This window comes from Rhinolophus sinicus, chromosome 14, assembly GCF_057876585.1.
Source record: "Rhinolophus sinicus isolate RSI-liver-muscle chromosome 14, RSI-T2T, whole genome shotgun sequence".
Classification (NCBI taxonomy): domain Eukaryota; kingdom Metazoa; phylum Chordata; class Mammalia; order Chiroptera; family Rhinolophidae; genus Rhinolophus; species Rhinolophus sinicus.
The window spans coordinates 118,244,337-118,261,304 of record NC_142514.1 but is presented as its reverse complement, the minus strand read 5'-3'; the positions used below and the strand labels follow the sequence as shown (position 1 = coordinate 118,261,304).

Genomic DNA, 16,968 nt, shown 5'->3' with positions numbered 1-16,968 from the left:
TCCAGATAGTGAAGTTCAGATGTGGCTGAGCAGGAAGTCAGGCCTTAGGAATCGAGAAGGCTGAGCTCAGAGGTTTGGATATTTTGTGAGCAGGATCTTGAGATATCCAATATGGTGACAGGATAAAAGACAAAAACCAAGGAGAGGCAATGGCTGAGAATGGGGTTGAGTGTCTTATAAACAGTGGAGATGGAGAGTGGACCACCAACTCGTAGCGTTTCAAAGATCATTATTTCTGCCTCAGCCATGCTTCTCATGTTGAGGCAAGGAGGAAATTCTGCATTCAGGAGTGAAGTCATATTGTATAGGTTTTGATTCCTTTTTCTGTCATTTCAGAGGTCTGAAATAAAGAAAGCAAATAATGAAAAATCTCTGTAGATAAAAGCCTAATGGATTGCATTCCCACAAAGATTCTGTAAAAGTAATTATTAAACACATATCTAAATATTGGAGTGATTCATCAACACTTCTAGTCATTTCATGTTACTACAACTGAAAGTATAACTGGTAGTAGATTTTGGGCAAAGCTATGCTAAAGAATTTGTGTTTTAAAAATTAGTGCTTTATTTAGGAAGTGGAATATCGTAAGTATACATACTAAGAATGTGCAAAGGAGTTCTGTAATTCATTATGCTATTTAATCATTCTATGTTTTTAGGTGATAAATCATGATTATTATATACCATGTATCCCTGAAAATAAGACCTACCCAGACAATCAGCTCTAATATGTCTTTTGGAGCAAAAATTAATATAAGACCCGGTCTTAGTTTACTATAAGACTTAGTTTACTATAATATAATATAATATAATATAATATAATATAATATAATATAATATAATATAATATAATATAATATAATATAATATAATATATAATATGAACCCCGTTTCATTTTACTATAATGTAAGACCAGGTCTAATATTATTTTTATTTTATTATTTTTAGAAATGGGACCTTCTCTTCACTTTTTATTAACTTTATGTATGTTTTTTTTTAATTCTACTAGGGGCCAACTAAAAATACATAGTTTTAGTGCAACAAAAAGGTGACTCTGAGAAAGTAATAGGAAATACATGTTTCAGAAACTTTTAAGGATAGAATTTATATTTCTTACTGGACAAACCATTTTCCATGATACAGCATTTTCCAAGATGGTGATTGACATCTGCCAACATGTGGCTACACCAGAATAGCCTTTTTAACAGTACAGAGGTCTTTTATATTTTTACACTTATTGTGCCATGGATTCATAGGGAACGGGTTCCAGCAGCTCAGGCTCCTTTCCGTTGGTTCTCACAGAATGTGCTTCTCTGGGTGGAGCAGGCTGGCGCTTCAGCTGAACCCAGGTACCTTTCTCTTTGGCTTCCTTCATTTTTGATCATTTTCCTTTGCAGATTTCAGGAAGCTTATAGGCTCTGAGTGTGCTTAATATGCACATTACGTACGTTAATTTTCTTGGCAAGAATCTTGCCCTTAACTTGTTTGTTTACAACAGTGCCAACCGCATGCTGGGTAACACTGTAGACTCTTCCAGTTTTGCCATGGTAACGTGTAGAGGGCATTCCTATGTGAACAGTGCCCATTCACTTGATGTCTACAGTATCACCTTTCTTGTAGATTCGCATGTATGTATGTGGCCAAAGAAACAACTCCATGCTTTCTAAAAGGCCTAAAGAACACAGAGCGGGGGCCTCTCCTCTTTCCTCTGTGTTGGTCATTTTGGCAAATTACTGGAAGATGGCGGTTCCACCAGATCAGTTTTTTAACAACACAAAAATAAGAAATAATTTAATAGCCCTTTGTAATAGCCCTAGTAAAATGTTTATTACTTACAGTCAGGATATGACATTGACTAGTGACATAGGCTTTTTTCTTTTTTTAAATGCATCTTTATTGGAAATGTTAGACCTTTTCCCCATAGAATGCAGCACTTAAATGATTTTGGTTAGAGATGTCTTAGTTCAGGTGCCCTGGTGGAAAGACTGAGACTGTCTCCAATGCAAAGAGGGATTAATAAGCTATATAAACTCTGTGGTGAGGTCTCTTCTGTTTCCATACCACCACAGGGACAACTCTTATTTTATTTCAGATCACAGCTGACATGGCTGAGCAAATGCTACCATTTTATCACAGGCTAGTAAAAATTAATTGAACAAATACAAACGTATCAAGAGAGAACCCTTGAGGGAAGCATGAAATGCTCAGTTGAGGTCTTCTGGCAGAGATCTTTGTCACTTTTTCTTTGTTACTTGTATTGGAATATTGAGTTTGTTTCTCTTATTTCCAGGCCATTGGACTTGACATTTCCTCTCTTGACTCCCTGGAAACATACTCCACTCTCCATTCCTCCCTTATCAGTTCTCTCCCTCTTGTTCCCTGTTTTCCAGTCCCAGGGCGTTTGTTTCTCCTAATGTCACTACGAGCTTCTTTTGGACTTAAATCTCTGCGTTTGTTGTTTCCTCTGCCTTGAACACCCTGATCCATACCCTGTCATAGGCTCCATCTTGTCTTTCAGACTTCAGTCCTTATGTCACCTGTGGGGGCCTGCATTTTCCATACAGCCTAAATTAGTCCCCCTTAATCTTTATATATTGTGAATGAAATTCCTGCTAATGAAGCTTGCATTCTTTTTGGGAAAAACAGACATTAAACAAATTATATCTGATGGTGGTAAGTTCTAAAAAGAAAAATAATGCATCTCATAGAAGATATTTCCATTTATTGAGATGAAGAAAGAGATGGGGGAAAAATATTTAGATTTTGAATACTTAGCTGCCTACAGGATATCTAAGTAGCCTCATCTAGGGAACAGCTGGATATATGGGTTTGGAGTTCAGGGGAGCAGATAGTCCTAGAGATAAAAATTTAGAAGTTCTCAACCTCTAGAGGGTATTTAAAGCTATGGGAATGTATGAGATCACCCAGTCTGTGAGTGTGTAGATAGGTGGGAAGACTGAGCCCTGAGGTGCAGAGTCCAGAGTTTGGTCAGATGAGGTAAAATCAACAAAGGACATTTAGATCAGTTGGAGAATCAGAAGATAGCTGTTTGGATAGTTTACTCGAAGTCCCATTTACTCACTTGGCCATAGTAGGGAGGTAGTACAGTAATAAATAGAAACTTATATGATGTGGACTCGGTAGCTGCAGAGTTCTTCAAGACGGAGGGTCCAGCTTACCTGATCTGCTCCTCCTCTACCCCTGCCTGGAGGCCCCTCACTTTCTCAGTACTCTGAATCCCTAGCCTTGACAACTGTGTGTGGCAATGTAGTGTTTTTGTTTTCCTCTTAATTATGTCTTTACCACCAATTGAAGAAGCCTCAACTTCAGAATATTTTAGCTTATGTTTAGCTTGATGAATTTATGCAGATGGACTTATAATTTTCATTTTGATTAATATAAGAAACTTTTTTAACCATCATCATTCACAACATGTGACATTCACATTTGACCTTTGACCTCTGTAAGTGTACACATTTTCTGTAGGTTTCCCAGGATTTATGTTCCTTCTAGTCAGTGCCCAGATTAGTCTTTTTTATCCTTGGGTAATGAAAGTATTTTCCTAAAGTGGGCTAGCTGTCTGGGTATTACTTTGGAACAAAAAAATCATGAGAGACTGGGAAAGGAAACTTATAACCTTAATGTTCACTTTTTTTTATAACAGTATTAAAACCTCTATTTTCCTTTCTTATACTTTTTTTTTTAAAGCATAAGCAGTCCTACATAAGGGTTAATAAGGGATAGAATCAAAATTATGTTACATCTTTATAAAAGGAAAACTCAGAAACTTAAGTTACTTGGTTATCAATACAAGATTTTGAGCTCTTACGAGTCTCAAGAAATTTTTAAAAATATATCTGTGATGCACAGTACATTAGACACTAGTCATCTGTGGCTATTGAGCACCTGCAATTTGTTAGAAACATAATGTATGTCACATAAGCACGATTGGAAGCACTACCATAAATGATAACAACAGCTGACCTTTAGCGTTTCAAGGTACCAGGCAATGCTACAGTAATTGCTTTATATTTTCAACTAATTTAATCTGCACTACAGGCTTCTGAGATGCATGTTATTAATACACCCATTTTAAAAAGCAGCAAACTCAGAGGCATATAGCTAATAAGTAGTACGTGAGGGTTTAAAAAACCCAGGTTGTTGGGCTGCAAAGCCTTCACATAATCTATCATGTTACGAACTAAGACTGTTTTACTTAAAAATTGCATAATAGCAAACATATATTGTTAATATAGTGAGATGCTCTATTAAGTGCTTTAGGTGTATTTCAATATCTTAGAAAAATTCGGCAAGATCACAGGCATTATAAGTGTTGAAATTAGCTTAATTTTTAAATCCTCTATCATATTTAAACAGGCACATAATTTAGCAAAACATTAATCCATCAGTCCATTGACAATTCCCACATCAAATTTTGGCGTGTGAGAGCCAAACATGTTCAGTAAACCTATTTTAAGTCTTTCGTCCCTCCTCTTTGAACCAAGGATTCATGAAATTGGAGAATATTTTAAATGTTGAGAAAATTGCATGTCCTGTCTCCCTTGATGAAAGAGTTTCTTTGTTTAATCTCTGCCATACATTTTTTCATTACATAATGCCATCAGTAGGTGATACTGATTAATTTGAGCTTCTGGCATTGATGCTGTTATATACCTAAGTCCAATTATCTGTGAAGTAATCCAGTTTGTTTTCCTGTCTCAGGTAAATGAAGCGTGATATGTTAACATTTGACCTGCATAAGGATGGGTTATATTTCTGATATGTTTTAGGTTAACTTCTATTAGAAACAAACTTTACGTATGCTGGCCTACATGCCAACATTATTTTGGTATAGTGATTTCATCTGAAATTAAGAAAAAATAAACCATCTCAATGTTCTCTATGTACAAAGTTCCGATTTTCACATTTATTGAATTGTAGAGGCTTCCCATGATTTCCCTGGTTTCCAATTATCTGGTGAAGTAGTATTAAGGTAGAATTGAGAGGTTGCAGATCACACAATTCATCATGGCTGCACCCCTAGTGGATTTTATTTTTTATTGGTAATAGTCCTAGTACTTACTTGTGTTTTTTAAGCATGCAAAGTACCTTTATATACATTTTTCTTTGATCCTTAAAACAATCTTAAAATAGACTGTAAATGAATTACTCAAGTTAAGTGACAGCCCAAGATGTAGGACTCAGTGTCAGGTCTTTGGGCTAGACTTTCAGGTCTTCCCTTTTTTATTTAAATTTTAAAAACCCTGAGGGTACAGAGGCCTGATCTCTTTCTTTCGTATTCATTTTTCTTTTCTTTCTTTTTTTTTTTTTTTTTTTGGTATATATTAGGTGTTCAGAAAACCATCTTGGTTGTCCAAAATTTAGTATAGTATTTAGTAGCACATACAGGAAAAGCAGAGGTGGTTGTTGAGAGTTATCACAGCGTCCTATTTACTGTTTCCCAGACTTAAATCTTTGTGGTTAAGTCTAATAGGTAAATAAGTTTTCTTTGAGTAAAATTCATTAATGTAGTGTGAAAGACTTGAATAGGGAAATCGCTAGCAATTCAGAAGACACTTCAGTGTCTTCATGTTTATGAAATTTTGTCTTTTGAGTCTATAATTGGAAAAGGACCCTTAATAACAACTAGAAATGTGTCAAAATTCTAAAATTATCTCAGAATAGATATGATGTAGTGGTCAGACAGTGAAGTCTATCTATCCTGGCAGGTTGGCTTTTAGTCATTTTGCGAAATGACATACTCTGGGGTAGAAGCTTGTTAACACTTCTACCCCAGAGTATAAGAAAGGGGAATAAAAGAGATGAAACTGAAACTCGATTGTCATACTTATTAGCTCTTGCAAAAGAATACTTGGAAAGAAGCTTGCACTTTCCTTGGTAAAATTGTTTGTGTGCTGTTGGAAGTTCTGCTGTCATGGCTAGCCTAGCACTCAGCAGAGGGAACTGAATCAGCACTAATTTTAAAAATATATTTGTAATTTGGTATACCAGTTTTCTTAACATTTGGGCATGATTTTTCTTTTTGGTAATTGACGTCACTCTCACAGCTGGTATTTCATGGGTATATATCAAATTGCTAGACTTAGAGATTTAAAAATGGGTATATGACAATAAGCATCTAATCTTTATATTTTCCTGTTTCCCAGTATCCCTTTATTTTCTTTAACATTAACCTTGAGTGTATGGAAAGATTTAAAGGGAGCTTTTCCACCGCATTGTGCTATTTTAAAAGCAGTCAATTTATAGGAATAAAGAACTTTCACATTATTTTGATGATTTTTTTTTTCTGTCCAGATATAAACTGTATTGAAAATGTCCTTTTCAGTTTGCTATTGGGCAAGAATCTTTGGGTGTTCAGGTTTTGGCTGCTTCTGGCTGGGGATATTCACAGGAGCAGCAGTAGCTTACTACTACACATAGGACCTGTGCTTCCCTCGCTTTCCTCCCATCTCTAGTTATTTTATCTTGCTGCCTTTGCCATTTATTCCAGGTGAATAGGCTTTACTTTGGAGTCTTAAAATTGTACATTATATTGAAATCTTTCCATTTTTACCTTTGCGCTTTCGAATATATATTTGAAATTTTTCACTGGTACGGTTGAGGACGTACTAGTCTTTACTACATTATTTATAAACTTGTGCATTGATTTTTTTTTGTGTGTGGGTTTTTTGTTTTTGTTTTTTATTGTAAACACAAATGCTTTGATAGTATAAAAGGTAAATCTATATAAAGACATTGAATAACCATCCCCCAAAAGTTTTTAAGACCTAGAAGGGACACTCAACTTTAAAGGGCGGAGAAAATAAAACTAAGTAGACATAAAGTAGACTAGAAAAACAGCAGTAAAAGATGTTATGAAGGGAGATTTAAAATAATATAATAAAGCATGGGTGGTTGGGAAACAGCTGATCAACCAAATATGTAGAAATAAGAAGTTGAGATATTCTTCAGTGAGCAAAAGCTTTTTGTCTTTGTTTATGATTGAACCATAGTCATAATGTTCATGCACTGAAGAAATTGCAGATTTAATAACTATCAAGATAAGGGAATTAAAGCTTTTTCAATTAAACTTTTTATTTTGAGAATTATAAATTCACGAACAATTTTAAGGACTAAGACAGAGAAATCCTGTGTAATAAATAGGTACCCAATTTTTCCAAATGGTAACATTTTATAACATTATGTGTAATAGCTTATTATCTTTTACTTTAGTTATAATACTAATTAAAATTAACAAATTATTTATAAACTTGCTTTTTGTCCTGGAGTCAAAATTCATGATTTCAAGACAAAAGTGTGACTCCTTAGTGGATTCTTACCAAGATGCCTTGTGTTATTTCACCATGTGATTTGTTAGTTGGGTTTTACTCGGGACATTTATTTGCAAGGCAAACAGAAAATTGTTTGAGAAGACACTGAGGCATCTCATTGATCTGTTGGAAGGGCCATTCTGCTTGTGGGATGCAGGAACAGCCAGAATCCTGAACTCGGAGGCCCCTAAGAGGCTCTTTGTCTCTACCTTTCATTTCCTTATCAGCTTCGTTCTCTTAGTTGGCTTCTTCCACTTGGTGAGTCATAAACACTCTCACCATGCCTGACAGAAACTGTTTCCGGAGAGGACCTGTCTAGTTTCCCATGGTGAACTTAAACAAACAAAAAACTTTATATGGCTTTGATTGACCTAGCCAAAGTCACAAGACCCTTGGCCAATCACCCAAGGCCAACGGGACAAAGTATGTTGCATGTGTTTCTCTGAATGTCAGCACTTTTTTCAGGAACAAGGGGGTTATTGTGATTTGGATAATCACCCAACTCTTGTCTATTACAGAGTAGTAATGGCCTTAGAAATTTCCAGTAAACATTGTCATTTGAACAGAATACTATTCTGTCTGAAATTTTGCAGGAGTTAGAAAACATTATATTCATTCATCCAAACATTAGAAACATTCACTTTACAAAAATGAGAACTCAGGCAAGGATGTGCACTATTATTGCTTGAATTCAGTATTGTTTTGGAGGGTCCCTGGTCTGTGGAGTAAAATAAAACGAAAGGTGTAAAAGATCTAAGACTTAATTTTGTTTCTCCTCTATAAAATCCTAAATAACCTACAGAGAATTTATTAGAAATAATGAGTCTAGCCAGGTTTGATAGATATAAATAAATTTATGGATACCACCTCAAAAATTATAACAAAAGAATTAGATACTTAAGAATAAATAACTCAAAAAAGGATGTGCAGGACTTTTATGTGTGAAACTATAATGCTTTAAGATATTGAAGGAGAACTAAATAGGAAAACAACACAGTGAGTCAGTTAAAAAGAATGATTTAACCAACATTCTTCTTTTCCCTCAACTATACTAGACAAGAAAATTTACTATAACGATCCAGCTTAAAACAATTTGATTAACTTCTTACTAATGCAGTGGTAAACCACAGACTGGTCCTGAAGATAGTATGTTTCCTCTTTTCACTTGGAAAATACGGTTACTCTGTGAAGACCTTACTTGAACCATATTTCCATACTTCTTGCCAAACCTTTTGGATCTTTAACATAGTTTAAACAGAAACATTGCTGTTTGAAAAAACTGATGCACTCTTCATGTGTATAACTATATCTAACAACCTTGGTGGCAGAAAAGTGCTCTACATAGTAATTACTGTATTTCTATTTAAGTCTCATGGCAAAATAAATTATCCCCACTGATCTGAGACTTTTAATTCTGCTCACTTTATTTTTCACCCACAGTATAATTTCTGCTCGTCACACATAACAGAACACTATTTAAGGGATGCAAATAAAATGAATTTTCCATAGTCAGCATGAAACCAGAATACAAAGTTGGGAAAGTCTTGATTCCAATTAATTGTTGACATCAAATGAAGCACTAAGCTCCTTGGGATTTGGTTTTCTTTCTTTTTTCTTTTTCTTTTTCTTTTTCTTTTTTTATAAATGAAGAGTGTTCTGTGTTTCCCAGCTATAAAATGGAAACCACCAGCAATGTGTTAGATATTAAGTATTATGTGAATGAACATCTTACATTTTAGTAGTTCCATATTTATTTTAATGTGTTTTGGATAAAGAACAACTCCATATTTCACAGAAATTATTGCTTTGCAGGAAGCTTAGTTATAGAAATGGGTCAATATGTAAGGAAAAATGTAGGAAAGATATGGTCAAAATCATGGAAATGGTATGTTAGTGACTGACGTTTGGTAATCCATGGAGTAGGTGATATGTGTGCTTTAAATGCCTCTGATTTTGATTGGCTTCTGTGACTGTATACTTCACTGGACATTGCCAACGCCTAGCCTCCAGGCTCACCGCCTCATTTATGGATCTTACAGTAAAATGGTAACTATTCCCAGAAGTTATCTGATTTCACTTCAGTTTCTTATGAGGGAATAAATCTTTATGTAGCAAAAATATTAATAGTTAGGTTAAACCAGATTCTTCTTTCATTTTATGCTGAAAGATCAAAGCTGTCAATTGTAGAATTTGGGTACGTTTAAAGCAAAATGGGTGGTAAATTAGTATGAATGGTATGGTTTCATTTTTATTTACAAAGCAAAACTCATGCCATTTTCTACTTTAAAATAGTTGGAAAAGATAGCAATCATTTATTCAACAAATATTTATTGATCTTTTCTCCAGGAGCTGAGAATAGAGCCATGGGCATAAAGTATTTCTGTCTTTTAGTTGGCAGAAAGAGATGTACCAAATGAGTCTAAATATATTATCAGATATTAATAAGTACTCTGGAAAAATGAAGATAAAGGATAAGTACTGGAGGGAGACGTAGGTGTTCGATAGTCATGTAAGCAGAGACCAGACCAAAGAAAGAGCAGTTGGTCTGCAGATCTCAGGTGTAAGCGCTTTTAAGGTAGCTCAGGCAACTGGGCCTTGAGATTTGGAGAGCGCTTGGGTTGTTTCAGTAAGAGCCGAGGCAGGCCAGTGCGGGTAAAGCATGGGAACTGATGGGAAAGTGGGAAGAAGTGAAGTGGCGAGGGTGGGAGGATGTAAGAGTATATATAGGGCCTTGTGAGGAACTGGACTTTTGCTCTGTGGAAACGTCTCTTTCAGCAGAGGAGTGACATGAAATGACAGAATTTTAAAGGATGACCCTGACTGGTGTGTTATAGCTTGTAGAGGACAAGGCTGGATGCTTACCTCTCAACTGGGAATACCAGTCAGGAGGCTATTTTAGTTACTTCATTAGGTAAGAAACGAGCGTGATTTCTAATAGGATGAAAACGGTGGAAGTGATCAGATTCGGGGCTTATTTTGTGGGTGAGACTAACAGGATTTGCTGATTGGTTAAATACTGGTTGTGAGAGAGAAGAGACAACTGTGCTTCACAGGTAGGATGTGTCTGCCTCAGTGCCATTGACATTTGGGGCCAGGTAAATTTTTGGTATGGATGGCTGTCCTGTGCATTGTAGGATGTTAGGGACATCTTTGGCCTCCACACTATTGAAATACCTCTCCCCTCCCCCAAGTTATGACACCCAAAAATGTCTTCAGATGTTTCGTCACCTGGGGGTCAAAGTTGACCTGTTGAAAACCACTTACTTAGGGTTTTTGGCCTGATGGGATCCTGAGTTGGAGTGATCATGGAGGGGGAGCAGGCATGGTGGATGTTCATTTCAATTGGAACTGTTGACTGGGAGTCATGGGAGAAGTCAGGGATGGAAAAAGATATTTGGAAATCATCAATGTATAGATGGTATTTAAATCCACTTTTGAGGTTGGCTGACATTGTGCAGGGAGTGAGAATAAATAGTGTTGAGGTATAATTGGCAAAATTGTAAACATGTGGAGAATTTTGAGTTAATGATTCCAAAAAGAGAATACCTAGAAGTGATATTAAATATTAATAACAGTATAGTTTTTGAGTATGGTAAAATATACATATAATTTACCATGTAACCCATTTTTAAGTGTACCATCATATATTTGCATTATTGTGTAATCAATCTCCAGAACTTTATCATCTTGCAAAACTGAAACAAACAACTCTCTATTTTCCCTCCCACTGGCAACCATCATTTTACTTTCTGGTGCTATGAGTTTGACTACTCTAGGTACTTCATACAAGTGGAAATCACACAGTATTTGTCCTTTTGTGACTGGCTTTATTCACTTAGCATAATGTCCTCGATGTTTGTCCACATTGTAGCGTGTATTAGTATAGCATTTCTTTTCCTTTTTAAGGCTGAATAATATTCCTTTGTGTGTGTGTATATATATGTTTTGTTTATCCATTCATCTCTTGATAGATATTTGGGTTGCTTCCACCTTTTGGCTACTGTGAATAATGCTGCTGTTAAACTTAGGTGTGTTAATAGCTCTTTGAGACTCCGCTTTCAATCCTTTTTAATTTTTTGAGGAAGCACCATACTGTTTCCCATAGTGGTGGTACCATTTTACACTCCCACCATCAGTACGCAAGGGTTCCAGTTCCTGTTCATTGTACCTACCATCTACCCTAACCATTACTGTGTTCTGGGTTTTTTTTTTTACAGTAGCCATCCTAATGGGTATGACAACTTTGGGGTTTAAGTTTGCTTTTACAGGTGTTAGAGTGGGTAAAGATATATGCTTTATATCTATGAATTTACAAGGTTAACAGACAGTGAATGTTTTAATCCAACAGGAAATGTTGACTGTTTCAGGAGACACTGATGCAGAGCCATCTTTGTGGTACAGCAGACAGTGTCAAAACGTCAAAAAAAGCCCAAACTTTTTTACCATATGTTTTAAGTTATTAAGTGATTAAGAACGATGATCATGGTAGAAATAAGACTCTAAAGTATGTTTATACAGTGGAGCATTCAGTCATTTGAAGCTTCATTAATTGGCAACAGTTGGATAACAGTAATTTCCTTTACCTTTTAGCCTTTTCAGGCAATGTTTTAAAAGGTTCTACTGCCAGCTCCAGAAAAGCAGGCTATAAACATCAGAAGAGTTCGATGTTTTCATGCAAACCTCTTTTTGTGTTGTAATTGGAGCTTGAATGGGGGTGAGATGAGCCCCAGTGGGGGATGAGAAAACTAGGGGTTCAGGCAGCCTCACAGGGTCTGATCATGGTCTGCTTGGACATGTGATGACATACAGAAGGGTAGGTCTAGAACAGAAGATAAGTCTACAGGAGAAAAGCCATTACACAATGTTGGCAGAGTTCCACGCTGCCAAAGCTTCAGGAAGCCTATCTCATCATAAGTGAATCAGACAGTGGGTAGAAACATGGGGCCTGGCTCTCCGGAGTGGAGTCCTTTACCATGGAAGAGAGCTGGGATCCTTGACCAGGAACTATGGACTGGGCAGAATGATTCCTTATTGTGTGTGTGTGGGGGGGCTGTCTTGTGTGTTGTGGAGTGTTCAGCAGTGTCTCTATCCTCTACCCACTAAATGAAGGCTATATTATTAAGTCGAATCAGCATAAATGAATCTTCACTAGAATTAAATGAGTTTTATGCAAAGGTTTGAAGATTTGCACATTGGGGTTCACTATCAGATAACACTGAGACTATTCCAAAAGAAAGGAGATGAGTTGAGAATTCTTAAAGTAAAAAGTGCCTTCTTAAGAAGAATCAGTCCTGCATTCTCAGCCGCTAGTTTGGTCTGAAATGGTATCTTCCAAAAATGTCCGGTGGTCTGGACGCATGAACACTAAAGTTCTTTAGAGGGTTGTCTATGGGATTTACACATATATTTCTAGGCACTGATGCACAACTGAAAAGTTAAAAAGTTTAAGTTCTCAATTAAAATTAAATCTATTCCTCATGGTTCAGCCCATTCTGATTTAAGTGGTTTTGTTAGCTTGGTGACTCCATTCTGTTTCTTCCCTCTTTCCTCAGTTATTTGTTAAATAAATATTAAGCCTGTGCAATTATGCATTAAATAATCAAGAGCTTTTCAAATCTGTATCCAAATACAGAATAATGAAGGGGAAGAAGGTTAGATCATGAATGACTTGATTTTTAAACCATGGAGCTACTCCCCCTCCCCCATATTTAGGAATTCTTGATTTAAGACTTTTTGAGTTCCTTTTGAGTTTAGTAACACATTATTGCTTTTCCATCCTTGCCATTTCTAATTTTGAATATTAATATTTGGACATTTCTATATTATTTCTCAAATTTTCATTGATGATTTTGGGGGCAGGATTCCAACCTGCTACCAAAATTTTTGGTGGCAGTAGATACTAAAAAGTACTAAAAGCCATAATAAAGTCTTGAGTTTCATATTATAACTAGTTTTCCCTAATTTTGCACATAGCTCTCAATTTTTAAAGATACCCCTTTTCACTCCTACTTTTGGACTATAGCTAAGGTTATTTGGTAGTTTTGAAGTGGTGAGAGTTACAAAAGGGTAAGCCAGAAACAGGAAGACCGAAGTCATAGTATGATGTCCTTAGAGTGTTTCAAGGCTACTGTGGCCATATTTGCCCATTTGCTAAATGATGCCAGTTGGAGAACATTGTTCTCATCTGTAGAGGGACTCTTGAATGTTCTTTGCAGCCATTTGGAATGTTACTAAGAGAAAAGGCACCTGTTCAAATTTCCCTGAAAACTTTTAAAGAGGCTTTAAAAAGATGAAGGAACTTCAGCTTAAATCAATCTTTAGAAAGATTGTCCGTTTTGAGAAGAAACACAAATTGTTAAATGATTATTATAGCTAATGGAATAGCTTGTGCTAAGTCAAATTTATGATATTGCAGAGTAGTATTTTGGTATTATTTTAATCCATCCATAATAGTACACAGTCCTTGAGTGTATGTATAGACAAATGTTGGGAATTAGATCATAATTGACTTCTCTTCAGTAAGGTAGAGAGTTTGAGTGGTCAGTTACTAATTATGTAATGTGTTGTTGTGTACATCTTCAGTCTTTAAATACTGGGGGTGCCAAAAAATGTATACAAGTGGACACTGGTCAGCGTTGCTAAAGCACTAGTTTGCTGTAATGAGAAGTGTCTGGATGCTGACGCACCTCTTTGTAATTGCAAAAGTCAAATGTGACTTGTATTCATCTTTTGTTATCGGTATATATTGAGTATTACAATTTTAATACAGTTTTCCTTTCTTAAAATCGGTATTCCTTTTTTTGGCATCCTCTGTATAAATGTAACTGATAAACCTTTTTGCACTTGACACAAATGGAAATTATGTTGTGATTTCCAGGAATACATTGTAACAAACGCATAGGCTATCAAAGTTTTGGAAGAGAACTATTTTTGATTAACTGTCAGTCATCAGGTTGTTGTGGTTGTTATTTGGTTCTCTTTCTAGTTCTCTGGGAAGATGTGAGAAAAAGATCTGACTTAGTCTCGGAGTAAGGCTTATTGTCTAGTTACATAGAAAAGCCTAATATAAATGTGAAAAATTTAGAAAACACTGACTTGCTGAATTGGGATGTAAGTACCAAGGGGATCTTGGAGTTGGAGAGAGATGGATATAAAGTGAAGTAACCAGTTCTTCTGGTGACCAGGACTGGGTAGTAATTTGCTTTGAAAAACAGCAACTAGATCGTTGGCTTTTTCAGGTGGGAGATCCAAAACCCTGAGTATGCGGGGAACTTAATATGTAGTAAAGACACTCACCTCCTAGAGCAGAGTATGGCCAAGAGAAAGAAAAGGGAAAGTGTGACTAGAGTAAAGCTTCTTTGTTTAGTTTAATGTAGTTTGGAAATGCCATCACCTCTGAGTTTCCAGATCGTTAAGTTATGAGTGCTGGTAAACTGTTGGGGGGAGGTAGAGGGATGATGATTTTTGGCAGCCTGTTTAAAACAGTGAAAGAAGCATCGCATTGTTTGATCAGTGGAGTAAAATGTGGCTGTAAAAATAGGACTTGTGTGCCTGGGCAAGTTACATTCCTCTCCAAAAGAGAAAAAAGCAAAAGAAAACCAAAGAAGTAACAGACAAGGTCTCTCCCTTTTATTGTCTCCTTTGAACTAAACTTAGTTATCTTCTTTACTACCTATTTTTCTACTTAAAATTCTTATCCTATGTACTTAAATCTCTTTTCTTTCCACTGCAGTTTGAAGCAACACTTCGTTGTGGCAACTGAAACATCTTGAGCAATGTATTTGTGTACTGATTCTCATTTTACCTTAAACAAAACCACATTCTTCAGTGGCAAATGATGGGCTTGTTCCTAATGACTATAGATTTAAATAGTCTTCAGAGCAGGAATTGTGTTTTTCTCTTGATTTCACCTAGCGAGATGCATCTGTTGATAGTAAATACCCAATGACGATCCTTGAAGTACAGAGATATGTATGAGTAAAACATCGATTTGTGTGAAGTTGTTTCACCATTTGTCTAGAAGAGAATCCTTCCTCAGGATTTAGGTACTATCTAGAAGGTACCATTTTATACTGAGTATAGGCTCCACAACTCACTACTTGTCCAGAACACGAATGTTTTCAGTAATTTAGCTCGAATGAAATTTGGAATTTCCTCACAGTACAACCTTAATTCATTTTGCATTGATTTACGAATTTTATTTTGTATCTTTAGGAAAAATGAAGAATTTCTGATGGTTGAGTATTTCTCACTGTTTTTTGTCATTTATTTTTCTATCATCATAGCCCAAATTTCTGTTGAATCATTGGTGGATTATAGGGGTGGGTGGTGAGTAGGTACATCAAATTTTGGTCTCCTTTTATGATAATAGGTCATAAATAGAACTGATTACTGTTTATTTCAGTGTAATTTCCCTCAGCAACTTTGTTGCTTTTGTTTTTTTTCCCTGAACATTAGTTAATTGGATCTTACTTCCAAGTTTCTTTCTGAAAATTCAACATCTTTCAGTTTCTTCAGCCATGGTGGAATTGACAGAATTATTTCTACACTATTTGTAAACTGTAGTGATTTAATGTGAAAGACTTCCAGATGCTTTGAGAGGAGCTATCATCTATCATTATAAAATGCTTCTCTCTGTGCCCATGTGGACTGTGTGGTCTTGTCCTACAGGGTGCACGATTTTCTTTTTCCCAGGGCAGAAAGCTTTGCAGTTCACACATGTAATTACTTATGATCGAAGGCTAGAAATCTTGACATAATTGAGCAGCAACAGAAACTAACCTCCAAGAGTGAATTAACACATTCATCCATGCATAACAGTCTGATACAAAAACTATGATTTTGCTTGGTTAGCCAAAAATGAATGAGGATTAAAGGTGATTTTAGAAGTGGAGTGCTTGCTGGCACTCTCCTTCGTTAGAGGAGGAGCCTGGCACTCACACAAGTGACAGTGACACAGCTAGTGGGGGTTGTTATAGCTATGACTAGAGCTGCTAGTTTTCCAGCTCTTTCCATTCTGGTTATCCCACTGTACCATACAGTCTCAAAGCTTTCTTTTTCTTCCCAGCAAACTGTACTACGGCAAATTCAATTTAGATATTAAGCTTGGGTGCCCAGGCGGTGGGGTAGGTTTCACACTGAAATAAGAATTAGAAACACGAACATTCCTTTAGGTCAAGGAGCATAGTTTGCTGTATTTAATTTGGTTTGTTTTATTATAAAACTTCCGTAGGCTCTTGCCCTGAAAGACAAATTACAGGGTTGTTTCTTTTGTTTTACCGTTGCCCGAGCCTTCTCCAAGTTGATGGTGGAGCACCTCTTGCTTGAGAGGCTCCTCTGGAAAAAGGTCTTTCAGAGCTGCCTTAGTAGAGTTAGTGTAGACGGTGTGACAGTAGATTTTCTTTCTTGGCTTCCCTCCACCAAATGTATGTGATTGAGAAACTAACACCACATATGGTTCAGCTTTGTATTATAGAGGCTGTGTCTGGCTGAGGCCTGCAATTCCCTAGTGTCTTAATTGGCCCAAACACCCAAATCACCATTTTAATCCAAGTATTACTAGAGGGAATATTTTCTTTGGAGTGTTCTGCAAACCTTTGAACTAAGTAACAGCCAGTGAAGTCTGAGATGTTTTTCT

General features: G+C 36.2%; 1 protein-coding gene and 1 pseudogene across 1 annotated transcript in view; one reads left to right on the top strand and one right to left on the bottom strand.

Moving 5' to 3' along the window:
• Nucleotides 1-16,968, top strand: part of ARHGAP42 (Rho GTPase activating protein 42) — a 253,545-nt gene that overhangs the window by 100,153 nt on the left and 136,424 nt on the right. The gene's annotated exons all lie outside the window — the stretch shown is intronic.
• LOC109452615 (large ribosomal subunit protein eL21 pseudogene) lies at nt 1,235-1,724 on the bottom strand (annotated as a pseudogene).